Source organism: Rhynchophorus ferrugineus, unplaced genomic scaffold (genome assembly GCF_030347505.1).
Source record: "Rhynchophorus ferrugineus isolate W39M unplaced genomic scaffold, kcgeb_rfMv2 rfM7, whole genome shotgun sequence".
NCBI lineage: Eukaryota > Metazoa > Arthropoda > Insecta > Coleoptera > Curculionidae > Rhynchophorus > Rhynchophorus ferrugineus.
Genome location: NW_027472586.1, coordinates 16497333 through 16512526, shown reverse-complemented (window position 1 = coordinate 16512526; position 15194 = coordinate 16497333). Strand labels below are relative to the sequence as shown.

Here is a 15194-nt window from a genome sequence, read left to right as displayed (position 1 = left end):
AATTACATTAATACCCAAATATATCGCTGATAAAAGTACATGCAAGCGCCTTATATATATTATCCTACAAGTATATTATTCGTTGGTGACTATCTGCTTTTATATACATATGTATATATATATATATATATATATATAGATCTTGCATTCTATTTACCTATAATGTCAATGTATGTAAGATGTCAATGTATTGTAAATAGAATGCAAGATCTATATATATATATATATATATATATATATATATATATATATATATATATATATATATATATATATATATGTATATATATATATATATATATATATATATATATATATATATATATATATATATAGATCTTGCATTCTATTTACCTATAATGTCAATCTATATTAATTCATTGGAAAGTCAAATTAATGGAAATTATCCATCTCCAGTTCCTACCCTTCATGACATTACCGGAGCCCTTGTTATGGTCAAGGACTTGCTTCTGACGCATCGTTCGAAAGTTCCAAATTGGTCGATCCGAAGTTCAGACGTAAATCCGAAACGATATCGGTTTAAACTAACAGAATATAAGTTGACTACTGCATCAAACTTCAATATTGAAAATTAGAAAATAATGTGATTAAATTTATAATTAGTTAGTTATGATATAAGGAATATATTATACAGAATATATTTTTTAAAATAATGTAGGTTGATTATCACAATGTTTACAATTAATTACTCGCTACCTGAGAATTAATATATTGCTTCAGCAAAACCATGTGATTATTTCCAATAGTATATTTTAGCCGGTTGCTGGTTGGTATGGTGGTCAAGGTGACAGGATGGTTCCTACTGTTGCTATAGTTATGAGTTCGAATCATACTGGGCTATGGTTGCAATTTTATGTTTGTAATTATTTATAAATACGATTGTCCATAAGGCAAGTGTGCAGAATCCGACAAGGTATATCATACCCTTCACGCTAGGAAACAAGCTGGGTAAGAACGGATGTCTTCTGGGAAGATCACTAAGTTGACCACTTGCCAGGTAGGCTTAACTCTGAGGAGGCTCGGAGTCCACGATAAGTTATAGTTGTTAGAGTAAAATTATACTTTAAAACATAAAAAACATTAATTCTATAATGAAATGGTGGATTTATGATTAATAATATATTGTTTAAAATAGAGCCAGATTAGATCCCTATTTTTTATTTTTTACTACCGTACAGGGAAAAATTAAGTACAGTCTCATCGAAAATTATATATTGATTATGCTGGTGACTACTTAAGTAATTGACTACATTAGAATTGCTATGGTCGTGTTTGTACTGGAAATTTTTGGGTATTTAATATAAATATGTTACACAATTGTTGAAAAGTCGATGAAATTATTGAATATTATAAAAGAGTTTCGAACTCTTTACATAATATTGAATATCAAAATAAGCTCAATACATAGGTTGCATATAAATTTATATAGTATACGAGAACTTAGTTTCCTCTCTGTGAAAAATAATAGAAAAGGCACAAGTAGACCACAAAAGTTTCACAAATAGAGTTATTAACCAACAGCCACCCGATTAAATCTAATATATGCTATTAATGACTACGACGAATGAAGGAAGGAATGAAATAAAAGACGCAGAATTGATTAAGAGGAAATGCCTTCTCATGCATCGCAACAGTTCCAGTCCCTATATGGTTACTCATTAAAAATTGTCAGATTGGACGAAGGAAGTCTCTGCAATACTTTTTTTTCTGCCCACTATTGTAGTTATACCAGAATATTAGCAAAAGGTCATCGATCAAAACGACACCTATAACTAGAAATTATATGAATAAGTTCGCTTTGGAAAGCACGAGGAAAACCAAAATTACTTTTTACCTACCCCAACCCGTTATGTTATTTTTGAAACGTTTCTTAGCTCTATATATTGTTTTCAACAGTCTATGGTAGCCATAAGTTTTTACAATCAATTATTTATAATAAATAAGTTATGGAAGAGGAAACTTTTCTTTAACTTACTTCAAGATTCTACATCATCATTCTTCACCAACATCAAAGTCTAAAGTCTACGGTTCGCATCGCTGGTAGATTGATACCATGTGGTTCCCGGGTATAAAAGACCACCACGACGATGTCTCGCTCCCTATTCTTTTCTCTACCCTCTTGTAATAGTGGCACTTCCACAGCGCTACAGTACTTCCTCTACCTAACGTTATATAATGTCAATTCTCCCGTCGACCACATTATTAATATTAGTATTATTTAATATCGCAACAAAAAAGTGTTTATTCTACCAGCGTTTTCAGTTCTCGTGCGAATTCCTTCCACAAATTATTATTAAGTGTCCGGACAAACAATCGCATCGACAGCCACACATTCCGACCGACCAGACGAACATTCCTACACACTACTAGCCTCGTCCTCGAATAAACAATTTTCGTAGCCAGGCCCGTTAACATTCGCGCTATATAACATCTCCCTCCTAATGAAATGGCCACAAAGATCGACGTTGTCCTTGTAGTGTATGCACAATTATTAAAACAAATTATTTTTAAGTATCGCCTGTACGTTCGTCCGCTATTTTGCCTTTATTTATCTACTAAATGATACTGTTTCTACCCAAAAATGGAAGGATTTCCTAAATTTTTTTTATTAATTACATCCTACCTTACATATTCCTAGTATTATTTTAATTTACAATAAATTTATTACTACAGTTCTGTTGTATTTGCATTAATACTCAACCAAGTACGGGTGACAAGTACAAGACAGTACGGGTAATACATCAGTATGTATTTCCCAAATTAAAATAAAACTAATCTACTAAAACTACTTAAGCTAAAGTTAATAATACACTTATACACTAAACAAGCTGATGTGGTTTAATTCGCTTCAATTATCTGATTTCCCCGCATGTTGTCGAACACTTGCCTTTCTTCAACGTTGCTGTGATTTAGCAAACTTATTTCATGTTTTAGGGCAAAATATTGAATCACTTCGTGTATCCACTTGATTTTGAGATCATGGTTCAGCACTTCGATGGTTACGTTATGATCATCCGTAATTAATCGTAGAATGTTGTTTTGGGTGCGTAGTTGGTTTGATGTCTTCCTCAGATTTGGTAACTCCAGATACCAATAATCTAGGGCTACCATCCACCTTTGGTAGTTCTGTCCATATTTTAGTAGGCTATGTTAGTTCATAGCAACTTCACTCCGCCTCTGGTTGCCTTACACCCTGAACTGTGATGCTTGGGCCTGGAATCCACAAACCATCAATCCAGCTGTTGTGACTTTTGGTCCGAACTCTATCTAACTACAACTCGAATTCTTCGAGTAACTTCGGAACCACTTCCAATACAACATCTGTGTTCTCGATAATGAATTTGATTCCGGTTAATTGAGTAAATTTTAGAGAATAGCCTTACGAAATATGAAAGGGCCTAGAGGACGACTTGTTGAAGCGCAGTATAAAACGACACTGAAGATTTAAACCTATTTGAATATAAAACAAATTGCCTATAAGTAGAGGTCACACTCTCACCATCGTAAGCTCCCCACAGCGTCTTTGAACAGACAGTTGCCGTAGTTAACAGTCGAGTGATATAACATATATACTCCACATGGTAATTATCTCAATTCAGATGCCAACATATGTGGGTAATAACTTTTCGCTGGACCTTTAATTCGGAACGGCTCGATTTTTACGTCCATTCAGAAACCATGACGAGTTTGTATGGAGAAGATGCGGCCGAGATACTAAACGAAACTAAAATTTAATAAAACCCTAAAAGCGAACGTGTGTATTTCATTTATTCACGCAAAAGTATTCGAATAAATATGGAAATTTCGCCGCCTTAATATAATGAACGGAATGCGTCCTCATCCGACTCGAATATGCCGAGTTGTAAATCACGTGAAGGAAGAGAAAAAATATCCCGTTAAAATGTAAAAGTGACAGGGGTACGGTTCGGATTTGTTAGCGACGGCTCCCCGAAATTTATCCTATTTGAATAAGTTAAATTTTTAAGTATGCCAACATAATAGGTCTTTTGCGGCTACGGAGTATACTCTAAATGGAAATTGCGAATACATCTGGCATTAGAATGTGGCTAAAATGAGTTTGAAGATTGTAAAGTGAACACCTCGAGAATTTGTATTCGGAGTTTATAATGAAAAACTTCGTTCGGGGCTTATTATAACGGAATAGAATTTTCTCATAATATATTAATTTTTATAATCTCATTTATGAGCTTAATCATTGTTATTATAACACATTGGGTCTGGGAATAGTACGTGGCGCTATACTAGTGCAGTTCAACTGGTTCATAATGAATGCGTACACAAATTTATATAAAACAAATATGGTCCATTTTTGTCAACAAAGGTTGTTTTATTTTTTGGATAGAACTTTTGAACTTCCTGATCAATTTCACAATTTTTGATAAACTATCAAAGAAGTTCTCGCCTAGGAGTTTCCGGCTTCTTCTACTGAACGACAGAATTCGTGGGAAACGAGTATATACTACCCAACAGCACAAAATGTACACGTAAACTCTTTTTTATTAATTATATCTTATACTAAATATGTTTAGTATAATTTTAATTTACAATTTAATTAATTTATTAGTACTGTTTTGATGTACTTGCATTGATAGATACGCTAGGTGAGTACGGTAATAATACATCAGTGTGTAAAGTAAAATAAAACTGCCGGCTTGATTGTCGCAGCGACAGGACAGTCTACCTACTGTTGCGGTAGTCGCCGGTTCGAATTCTGCTGGGGCATGTTCCTTAATTTATGTTTGTGATAGTTTAATATTTGTGATTGTTAGCAAGAGTTGATGGCAAGAGTGTAATATCCGATAAAAACACAATGATCCCAGTCACGCCAGGCTGGGTAAGATCGGGTCTTCTGGGATGATTTCTAAGTTGGTCACTCGCCAGACTGAATGCCGAGAACAGTGGTTCGGAGCCCACATAAAACAAGAGGTCCAATCCGGATAAACCCTCTTTGGTAAAAAAGTGACTTTAAAATATAAAAAAAATTAAAATGATCCACTTAAGCTAAAGTTAAGAATATATTATTTCATGTTTTAAGGCGAAATCTTGGATCACTTCGTATATCTATTTGATTTCGAGGTCACCGTGCAGATCTGCATTGGTTACGTAGCGATGAGCATTAGTTAGTAATCGTAGGAATTTGTTTTAGCTGCCTTAGATTAATAATTGACGTGATGCTTTAGCGCAATTCCCTATTTGCACCCACAAATTGGATTTATAATTAACTGATAAACCAAGCTCTTTGATTTTGGGTTGAAATAAGTTGAAAATATTTTCTGACTAACTAGTGCAATTGCTTGACTATAGGTCCAATCTGCTCTGCTATTAACCTACCATCGGAAATGTATGCCAAGTTATTTAACTGTTTCTTCTTGAGGATTCGGGCATCCGTCAAGATATATAATTAGGTATTCTTCATTTCGCCGATATTAAACTGTATTTTCAGTCTCTAATACATTTGTGTATCTTGTTGACCACTATTTGTTGACCACTTTTGTTATAGATTTAGGCACAGATATACCTTTTGCCATGATAACTGTGGCATTAGCAAATGTTCCAAAGTACTGTTTCTTGTGTTGTTGTGATATCAGTAGTGTAGAGCAGATACAGGAGTGGCCCCAAAACACTACCCTAGGAAACTCTAGCCGAAATAGGTTTTTGGTGTTGGGAATGCCCTTCATGAGGAACTCTAAATTTTCTTTGGAAAATATATGATTCCAGCAGTCGACAGTAATTCCGTGGTAACAATTTGCTTATTTTGTAGACAAATTCCAAATGCCATAGCTAGTCAAAATCTTGTACAAGCTTGAGACGACTGTACAAATGAAGAATCGGCAGTTAGTAACCCAATAAGGGAGGTGCTCATGATTCTATATTATCATCTCAAAAGAAGAAATCCTAATCAATATAGCCCCATTTATATTTTATGGAGCTCTAGCAGATAAAGTTCCTAACCTGACAGTATCTGAATAGTTTCCCACGGAATATTGCGTCATTCTTGTACCAAAACTTCCGCCAATTGCTTCAGTTATGTTGGCGGTGGAAATCTGCTCCTCACATTCTGCTCTAAAACACCCATTACGATTGAATTACATTGAGGTCTGGCGATTATCCTTGTCAAGGAACACGATTGAAGATATTCTAGTACTCTTTAAACCAAAACTGAACCTTTTTTGATGTCGGGATATTCATTCGCAGTTATCCGAATGGTGATTTGAATGATAGGACCAGCTGAATACCATGTTATTGTCGCCCAAATCATAACGCAACTTTCTCTATGTTTGAGTATAGAAAGCAGACGGTCCGAATCGCAGCTTTATCTTTATCGCAGCTATATTTATTTAAGTGAGTTGCACACTTCCTCTTTGCCAATGATGGTTTACCATGTTTTGTGTATGTTACCATTATCGTGGATACTGTCACTCGTGAAATATTAAAAAATTCAGCTGTTTTCATCACAAACATCCCTGCTAACCTCTCACCTATACAAATCGGTTATTTTAACCGTCGTAGAACGAAGAATATATTACATACAAATATAACCTTCAAGACTTCTCATGTAAACTGAACAATACTTTTGCGAGGTATTATTTACACGGAAGTAGTGCTGCCAACATACAACAAGGTATATTATATTGTCTATATCTACATACATCATCATAGAACACTCGAAATGGCCAGGGGAAGTTCCAAGTTGTTGCAACAGAGTAGATACGGTTCCTTAGTTGTAGACATAATTGGAATAAAAGGAAAGTAACAAGGAGAGATGATCGCCACCAACATATATATTTAATTTAAGATTACTATCCTCCTTCAGCGGTGTATATGACTTGTGATGGATTGCTGTAAATGTTAAAGGTTTGGACACTAATCAATGTCGAAAGGCATGAAGAGAACTGCATCCCACAAACACTTCTATAAATTGCAATATGAAATGTAGATTATTTAAAGAAATCAATGAAAAGTTGTTATAGGTTCACAGGTTATAGGTTATAGGTTAGCTGAAATTGAATCGATTAATTTCCTTCACAGCAAACAAGTTAAACATATCCTAATGATACTTATTTTATGATTTGTTTATATTAATATTTTTCTAAAAACCATTTTTATAAAGAATCTTATATAGAAAATATTGAATTAAAACACTAAAATTATAGCATAATTTAATCTTAATATTATATTTCGTCATACTTTATTTATCATTTATTGGGCTATGTATATTTTATATATCAAGTTCTCTTCAAATTTGTACTTTAAACATTATATAAAATAACAAGAAATATTATCAAAACATTTTTAGTTCACTTATCATCGCCATTTCTCTTTTATGTCTTCTATTGACTGAAAGCGGATAGTTTGAAGTTTGAAAAAAGAAAGAACACTGTTGGGGACATAAAAGCTGAATACGGTGGTTTTGGTATTTGATGATTATTTAATCAGAAATTCGCTTCCAATGTCCAATTTTTTCCAATGTTGTGAGACGGTATGAGATGGCTATTCTTTACCTATTTATAAATATTTTACTTCTTTCGAAGAAGAAATTGGAGGCAGTTGTTTAACGCTTGATGCTTGATTTGCATGTCAAATTCATATTCCCATATCCGTCTAAGGCTTGCAACGCCTGACATATCAAACGAAAAAAAATTTTACAATTTTTTACCACTGATATCAGCTAAGTAGTTATTACAATAACTGAAATTCATATTCTTGTTCAAATAAAACTCCAAAAGATTATCTTGTTTGGTTGATTAAATGAACCCAAATAAATTTATTTTTCAGACATTATTCTGATCGACAGTAAAATAAGCAGAAAAATAAAACAAGAAATTACATTCTGTTTTCAGTTCTCTAATACACTTACCATGTTGGCATAAAGTGAAATAAGTTTTCTCCAATCCATGATGAGAATTTTCAGTTTCTAAGAGAGAACGAATATATATAGGAGGTTAACTGAAAAGTCCCCGGCCTACCATAGTAAAACACATTTTTTTGGCAAAATTATTTTTATTATTCAACATAATTCCTTTCAAGCGTGATACAATGATTATAGCGACCCTCCAACTTTTCGATACCATTTTTGTGGTACGATTTGTCCTTTGCTTCAAAATAAGCCTCAGTTTCGGCGATCACGTCTTCATTCGACTAAAACTCGCCTTTGTTTTTGGTCAAGTGAGCTCACGCGGCACCCACTTTGCATGGAGCTTTCTTATACCCAAATATTCGTGAATGATATGATGCACACGTTCAGTTGATATCTTTAGAGTGTGTTTTGGTTTGTGAATATTTTTTATGTTTTCATCGGTAACAACCTCTTTTGGGCGCCCCCTGCGTTCTCCTTCAGTGCTTATTTCACCACGTTTAAACTTAGCATAACCAATCCTTGATGGTTGATTTTCCTGGGGCAGTGAAACTCGGCCTCAAGCCAAGCCTTCAACTGTAGTTTTTCCCTTCAAAAAGCGATATCTTATCAACACACGAATTTCCTTTTTATCAATTTTTTTTCACAATAACAAAAGTTGCTTCACTCAATATGCAATAATTCACAAACTAATGATCCGACAGATGTCAAGTTTATACACGCATCTTTTGAGGGTTAGGGCTAACTAAAAAAATAATTGGATTTAAAATAGTGCCATCTATGTGTCAGTCTGGGAGACTTTTTAATCTGTTATATATCGAGGCTTACCATCAGCCACGATGCATTTTATAAGTTTATTAGGAATTGACTCATTCCAGATCATGGTGTCTTCACAGATTTTTACGTGATAGAGTATCTGAATAAAATAATGTCACCGGATCGGAAGTTTTATAAATAAATAATTAAAGCAAGTTCATTTGACAAATAGATATATCAGTAGTTATCAATCTTCAACTCAAAGGGCAATATCTAGTCACTATGCGAGAGTCAAATCTTCTACCTCATCTCAATTACTTTGAATGCACTATACCAATTTTATGCTCGTGCTTGTGATCGCAGAATTTCTATGTAAATTTTCAGATAATTCTGATAAAAACTACGAAACACCCTTGAGTGGACTGACAAAATCGATACTTTTTTGATATAATGTATATAGACTGGAATTCATAAAAAAACCAATCAATACTGTATGTAATTTTCCACAATATTTGCTAGACTGCCAAGTTGTTTACGCGTTCGTTAAAAAAAACTTACCTAAAAGACTCTCTCGCGAATGGTGATGATAAATGATCCTTACCTGAAAAATAAAAAAGTGGACATGAAATATACCGAAAAGCAAGTTTCGGTGGCTTCCCAGCCTGTGTAGTCCCACAAAAGAAATCCCGCAAAAACTTATTTGGCTAAAGTAGCATAAATCTTAATAGTCAACAACCACTGGCTGGGCGTTTAAAGTACGTGCGTCACCCAGAACACCATAATTCACCGTTTCCGACGTTTAATCTAACCGTTCGCCTAAATAAAAATTCCCCATTAAAAATTCAAAGAATACACGGAGACTGGACCGACAAATTTAAAAATTGAAAATGCCACAGCAATAATAATTTCCAAATTAATTTCGTCCGTATTCATAATTTATCGCCTTGCGGGGGTCTCGTTTTTCGCCTTGAACCAACCAACCGACCGACCCACTCAACTTAAATAAGTTTATAATCCGGAAGATAGTTTAAACTCTGAACTTCGGAACGTCATCAACAAAAGGAATTGTTTTGTTGTCGCCCGTTCCATTAGAGAGTATCTGCTAAGTTAATTGAATTGATTCTGGAGGCGAGCTAGGCCAATTTGCATCCGTATTTATCGTCGCGAATATTGCGTTACTATTTCACTATTTCCATTATGTAATCAACTAATTAACTGTAACTTCTTGATAGGATAATGTGTTATTCTATCGATTGGTGCGAATTCAATTAAAACGACCTGTGCATAATTATGTGTACCCGCATAAATTATACATAGTTTTTGCAATTTGAATGTTGGTAGCTTGTGGCCGAAGTGTTGTTTTAGCGACGCCTGTATTACCTGTAGTTCATTATTCATAAAACATAGAGGGTAGAATGCATATACTCCAATTCGGCTCTTATTCATCCACGCTTTATTATGCCCTTCAGTTTGCCAGTTGCTATAAATTAATTATCTAATGACATTATGCTTTAATTCATTTGTTGAGATAATATAATTATTTATTATTTAATAGAGAGAGCTCAATGTATAGTTCACACTACGGAACCATATGGCTTGAGAATTAATGAAGAAAAGACGATAGTATTGCCAAAGTACGGATGGATTCCTACTGTAAATCTTAATGGGGTCCAGTTAGACCAAGGCTAGGGTTTCATGTATTTGAAACCAGTAAAACAAGAGATAAAAGTGGAATCGGTCAAGCAACAGGAGCTTTTGCCTTTCCAAGAAGTGAAAGGAAGGGAAATTCTACAACCAAGTCTAAAATCCGCCTCTTTCAAATACTTATCTTGTTAATCCCTTTATATCCGAAAAATTGTAGGCTTGTGATGTTTCAAATCTGATGCATAAGCCAAATTACTCATGTTTTTCGATACGCTATTAGAAATGAAGTTATTCGTTTAAAATTCGATAACAAGTTCACAAATGAAATACAGTTTCAGAGATGCAGAATGTTTCGAATGGAAAGTGAACGAATTCCTCACATACATCTCTGGTAAAGTGGTGATTATTTAATAGACAAAATTAGTAGCAGCAAAATATATTTTAAACTGCAATTTTTTTAATTAGTAACGCTAATTTTTAGATTTTTCCAGTAACTTAAATAAGTGTATAATCCGGAAGATAGTTTAAACTCTAAACTTCGGAACGTCATCAACAAAAGGAATTGTTTAGTTGTCGCCCGTTCCAGTAGAGAGTATCTGGTAAGTTAATTGAATTGAATCTATAGGTGAGCTAGGCCAATTTGCATCCGTATTTATCGTCACGAATATTGCGTTACTATTTCAGTATTTCCATTATGTAATCAACTAATTAACTGTAACTTCTTGATTCGGTAATACGTTATTCTAACGATCGGTGCGAATTCAATTAGAACGATCTACGCAAAATTATGTGAGTTTTTGCAATTTGAAGGTTGGCAGCCTCTGGCCGAAATGTTATTTTAGCCGACGCCTGTTTTACCTGTGGTTCATTATTCATAAAACATAGAGGGTAGAATGCATATACTCCAATTCGGCTCTTATTCATCGACGCTTTATTATGCCCTTAAGTTTGCCAGTTGCTACAAATTAATTATCTAATTACATTATGCATTAATTGATTTGCTGATATAATATAATTATTTATTATTTAATAGAGAGAGCTCAATGTATAGTTCATATTACGGAACCATATGACTTGAGAATTAATGAAGAAAAGACCATAGTATTGCCACAAAACGGACGGATTCCTACTGTAAATCTTAATAGGGTCCAGTTAGACCAAAGCTAGGGTTTCATGTATTTGGAACTAGTAAAACAAGAGATAAAAGTGGAATCGGTCAAGCAACAAGAGCTTTTGCGTTTCTAAAAAGTGAAAGAGGGGAAATTCTACAACCAAGTCTAAAATCCGCCTCTTTCAAACACTTATCTTGTTAATCCTTTTATATCCGAAAAATTGTAGGCTTGAGGTGTTTCAAATCTGATGCATAAGCCAAATTATTCATGTTTATTTTCGATATAGTGTTAGAAACGAAGTGATTCGTTTAAGATTCGATAACATGTGCACAAATGAAATACAGTTTCAGAGACGCAGAATCTTTCGAATGGAAAGTGAACGAATTCCTCACATACATCTCTGGCAAAGTGGTGATTACTTAATAGACAATTAGCAGCAGGAACTATATTTTAAACTACAATTTGTTAATTAGTAACGCTAATTTTTTGATTTTTCTAGTAACTTAAATAAGTGTATAATCCGGAAGATAGTTTAAACTCTGAACTTCGCAACGTCATCAACAAAAGGAATTGTTTAGTTGCCGCCCGTTCCATTAGAGAGTATCTGGTAAGTTAATTGAATTTATTCTGGAGGCGAGCTAGGCCAATTTGCATCCGTATTTATCGTCACGAATATTGCCTTACTATTTCAGTATTTCCATTATGTACTCAACTAATTAACTGTAACTTCTTGGTTCGGTAATACGTTATTCTAACGATTGGTGCGAATTCAATTAGAACGATCTACGCAAAATTATGTGAGTTTTTGCAATTTGAAGGTTGGCAGCCTGTGGCCGAAATGTTATTTTAGCCGACGCCTGTTTTACCTGTGGTTCATTATTTTGTAAAACATAGAGGGTAGAATGCATATACTCCAATTCGGCTCTTATTCATCCACGCTTTATTATGCCCTTCAGTTTGCCAGTTGCTATAAATTAATTATCTAATGACATTATGCTTTAATTCATTTGTTGAGATAATATAATTATTTATTATTTAATAGAGAGAGCTCAATGTATAGTTCACACTACGGAACCATATGGCTTGAGAATTAATGAAGAAAAGACGATAGTATTGCCAAAGTACGGATGGATTCCTACTGTAAATCTTAATGGGGTCCAGTTAGACCAAGGCTAGGGTTTCATGTATTTGAAACCAGTAAAACAAGAGATAAAAGTGGAATCGGTCAAGCAACAGGAGCTTTTGCCTTTCTAAAAAGTGAAAGAGGGGAAATTCTACAACCAAGTGTAAAATCCGCCTCTTTCAAATACTTATCTTGTTAATCCCTTTATATCCGAAAAATTGTAGGCTTGTGATGTTTCAAATCTGATGCATAAGCCAAATTACTCATGTTTTTCGATACGCTATTAGAAATGAAGTTATTCGTTTAAAATTCGATAACAAGTTCACAAATGAAATACAGTTTCAGAGATGCAGAATGTTTCGAATGGAAAGTGAACGAATTCCTCACATACATCTCTGGTAAAGTGGTGATTATTTAATAGACAAAATTACTAGTAGGAAATACATTTTAAACTGCTAATTTTTAGATTTTTCCAGTAACTTAAATAAGTGTATAATCCGGAAGATAGTTTAAACTCTAAACTTCGGAACGTCATCAACAAAAGGAATTGTTTAGTTGTCGCCCGTTCCAGTAGAGAGTATCTGGTAAGTTAATTGAATTGAATCTATAGGTGAGCTAGGCCAATTTGCATCCGTATTTATCGTCGCGAATATTGCGTTACTATTTCAGTATTTCCATTATGTAATCAACTAATTAACTGTAACTTCTTGATTGGGTAATATATTATTCTATCGATTGGTGCGAATTCAATTAGAACGATCTACGCGAAATTATGTGAGTTTTTGCAATTTGAAGGTTGGCAGCCTGTGGCCGAAGTGTTGTTTTAGCCGACGTCAGTTTTACCTGTGGTTCATTATTCATAAAACATAGAGGCTAGAATGCATATACTCCAATTCGACTCTTATTCATCGACGAGTTATTGTGCCCCTAAATTTGCCTGTTGCCATAAATTAATTATTGAATTACATTGTGCTTTAATTCATTTGTTGAGATGATATAATTATTTATTATTTAATAAAGAGGCTTCAATTTATAGTTCACACTACGGAACCATATGGCTTGAGAATTAATGAATAAAAGACCATAGTGTTGCCAAAGGATGGATTGCTACTGTAAATCTTCATGGGGTCCAGCTAGAGCAATATAATGATTAATGATAATATAATATTTTATTAATATTATAATTTAATAATTTGTTTTATATATTTGGAACCAGTTATACAAGCGAGATTTGATAACAAGTGCACAAATGAAATACAATTTCAGAGATGTAGATTCTTTCAAATGAAATGTGAACTAATTCCTCACATACATCTCTGGAGAAATGGTTATTATTTAATAGACAAAATTAGCAGCAAGGAGTACATTTTAAACTGTAATTTAGTAATTAGTAATGCTAATTTTTAGGTTATTCCAATGTTCACGATGTGGATCTTGGCCACCAAATGGCAAGAAGAACAACCGCCAGTTTTTTTGTCCTAAGTTTTGCTCTGGAATTTTCGTGCTTGTTTCTTATGTTTGTTTTTTGAGTTTTGTGTATAATTTGTTTTACGTAACAATTATAAAATTAGATATTGTTTTTGGATATGTTTTGGAAATGGGAAATGGGTCAATAGGTGAGATTCCAGCATATTACACAAAATGATAGTATGAAATAAACAAATTTACTGACAGGAAGAATATAAGAACTACTTTTTTAAAGACTGAAAAATGGAATAATTAAGTAAACAACGATATAATTTTATTTAAAAATGCTCTAAAGATATCAACTGAACGTGTACATCATATCATAGACGAATATTTGCGTATAAGGAACCTCTGTGCAAAGTAGGTGCCGCGCAAGCTCACTTTTGACCAAAAACAACGACGACTTCATGATTCGGAGCAGTATTTCAAGATGATCAAGTGTAATAACCCTAAGTTCTTACGTCGATGTGTGACAATGGATCAAACGTGGCTCCATCATTTCACTCATAGATCCAATCGACAGTCATCCGAGGGGACTGCACACGATGAACCAGCTACAAAGCGTGGAAATGTGCAACAGTCGGCTGGCAAGATAATAGAGTCTATATTTTGGGATACGCATGGACCATCAATAGCGGCTACTACATAGCGTTATTGGACCGTTTAAAGGACGGTATCGCCGAAAAACGGCCGAATTTGAAGAAAAACTAGGTGCTGCTACACCAAGACCGTGTCACAAGTCAATCGTGTCAAAAGTCAGTGAAAACTATTGCAAAAATCTATGAATTGAGCTTCCCTGATCCACCGTATTCTCGAGATCTGGCCCCGAGTGACTATTTCCTGTTCCCAGATTTCAAAAATAATGCGCGCTGTGAAGAAATTTACGTCGAATGAAGAGGTGATCGCCAAAGCTGAGGCCTATTTGAAACAAAGGACAAATCGTACTACAAAAATGGTATCAAAAAGTTGGAGGGTCGCCATAATCACTGTATCACCCTTGAATGAAAATATGTTGAAAAAAAAACGAATTTTGCCAAAAAAATGTGTTTTACTCTGGTAGGCCGGGGACTTTTCAATTGATCTTACTGATTTAGCGTTTTGACTAATTGTATAGATTTCCAATTTTTTGACAAAACCATAATTTCGCTACTGTAGTTTATCAAATTTCTAACCAAATAACTAGAAACTGTTCTTT

The 15194-nt window shown here is 34.1% G+C and overlaps 1 protein-coding gene and 1 long non-coding RNA gene across 2 annotated transcripts in view; one reads left to right on the top strand and one right to left on the bottom strand.

Annotated features, from left to right (window-relative positions):
* Positions 1-2395, bottom strand: part of LOC143200049 (alpha-2B adrenergic receptor) — a 619947-nt gene extending 617552 nt beyond the window's left edge. Inside the window, exon 1 of the mRNA XM_076410305.1 lies at positions 1997-2395. The gene's annotated coding sequence lies outside the window, so the exon portion shown is untranslated. The remainder of the gene's footprint in view (positions 1-1996) is intronic.
* Positions 2396-12469: 10074 nt separating this feature from the next.
* Positions 12470-14280, top strand: LOC143199770 (uncharacterized). Its single transcript, XR_013006539.1, has 3 exons — positions 12470-12695; positions 12757-12930; positions 12999-14280. It is a non-coding gene; the product is annotated as an uncharacterized LOC143199770 (long non-coding RNA).
* The last annotated feature ends 914 nt before the right edge of the window (positions 14281-15194 follow it).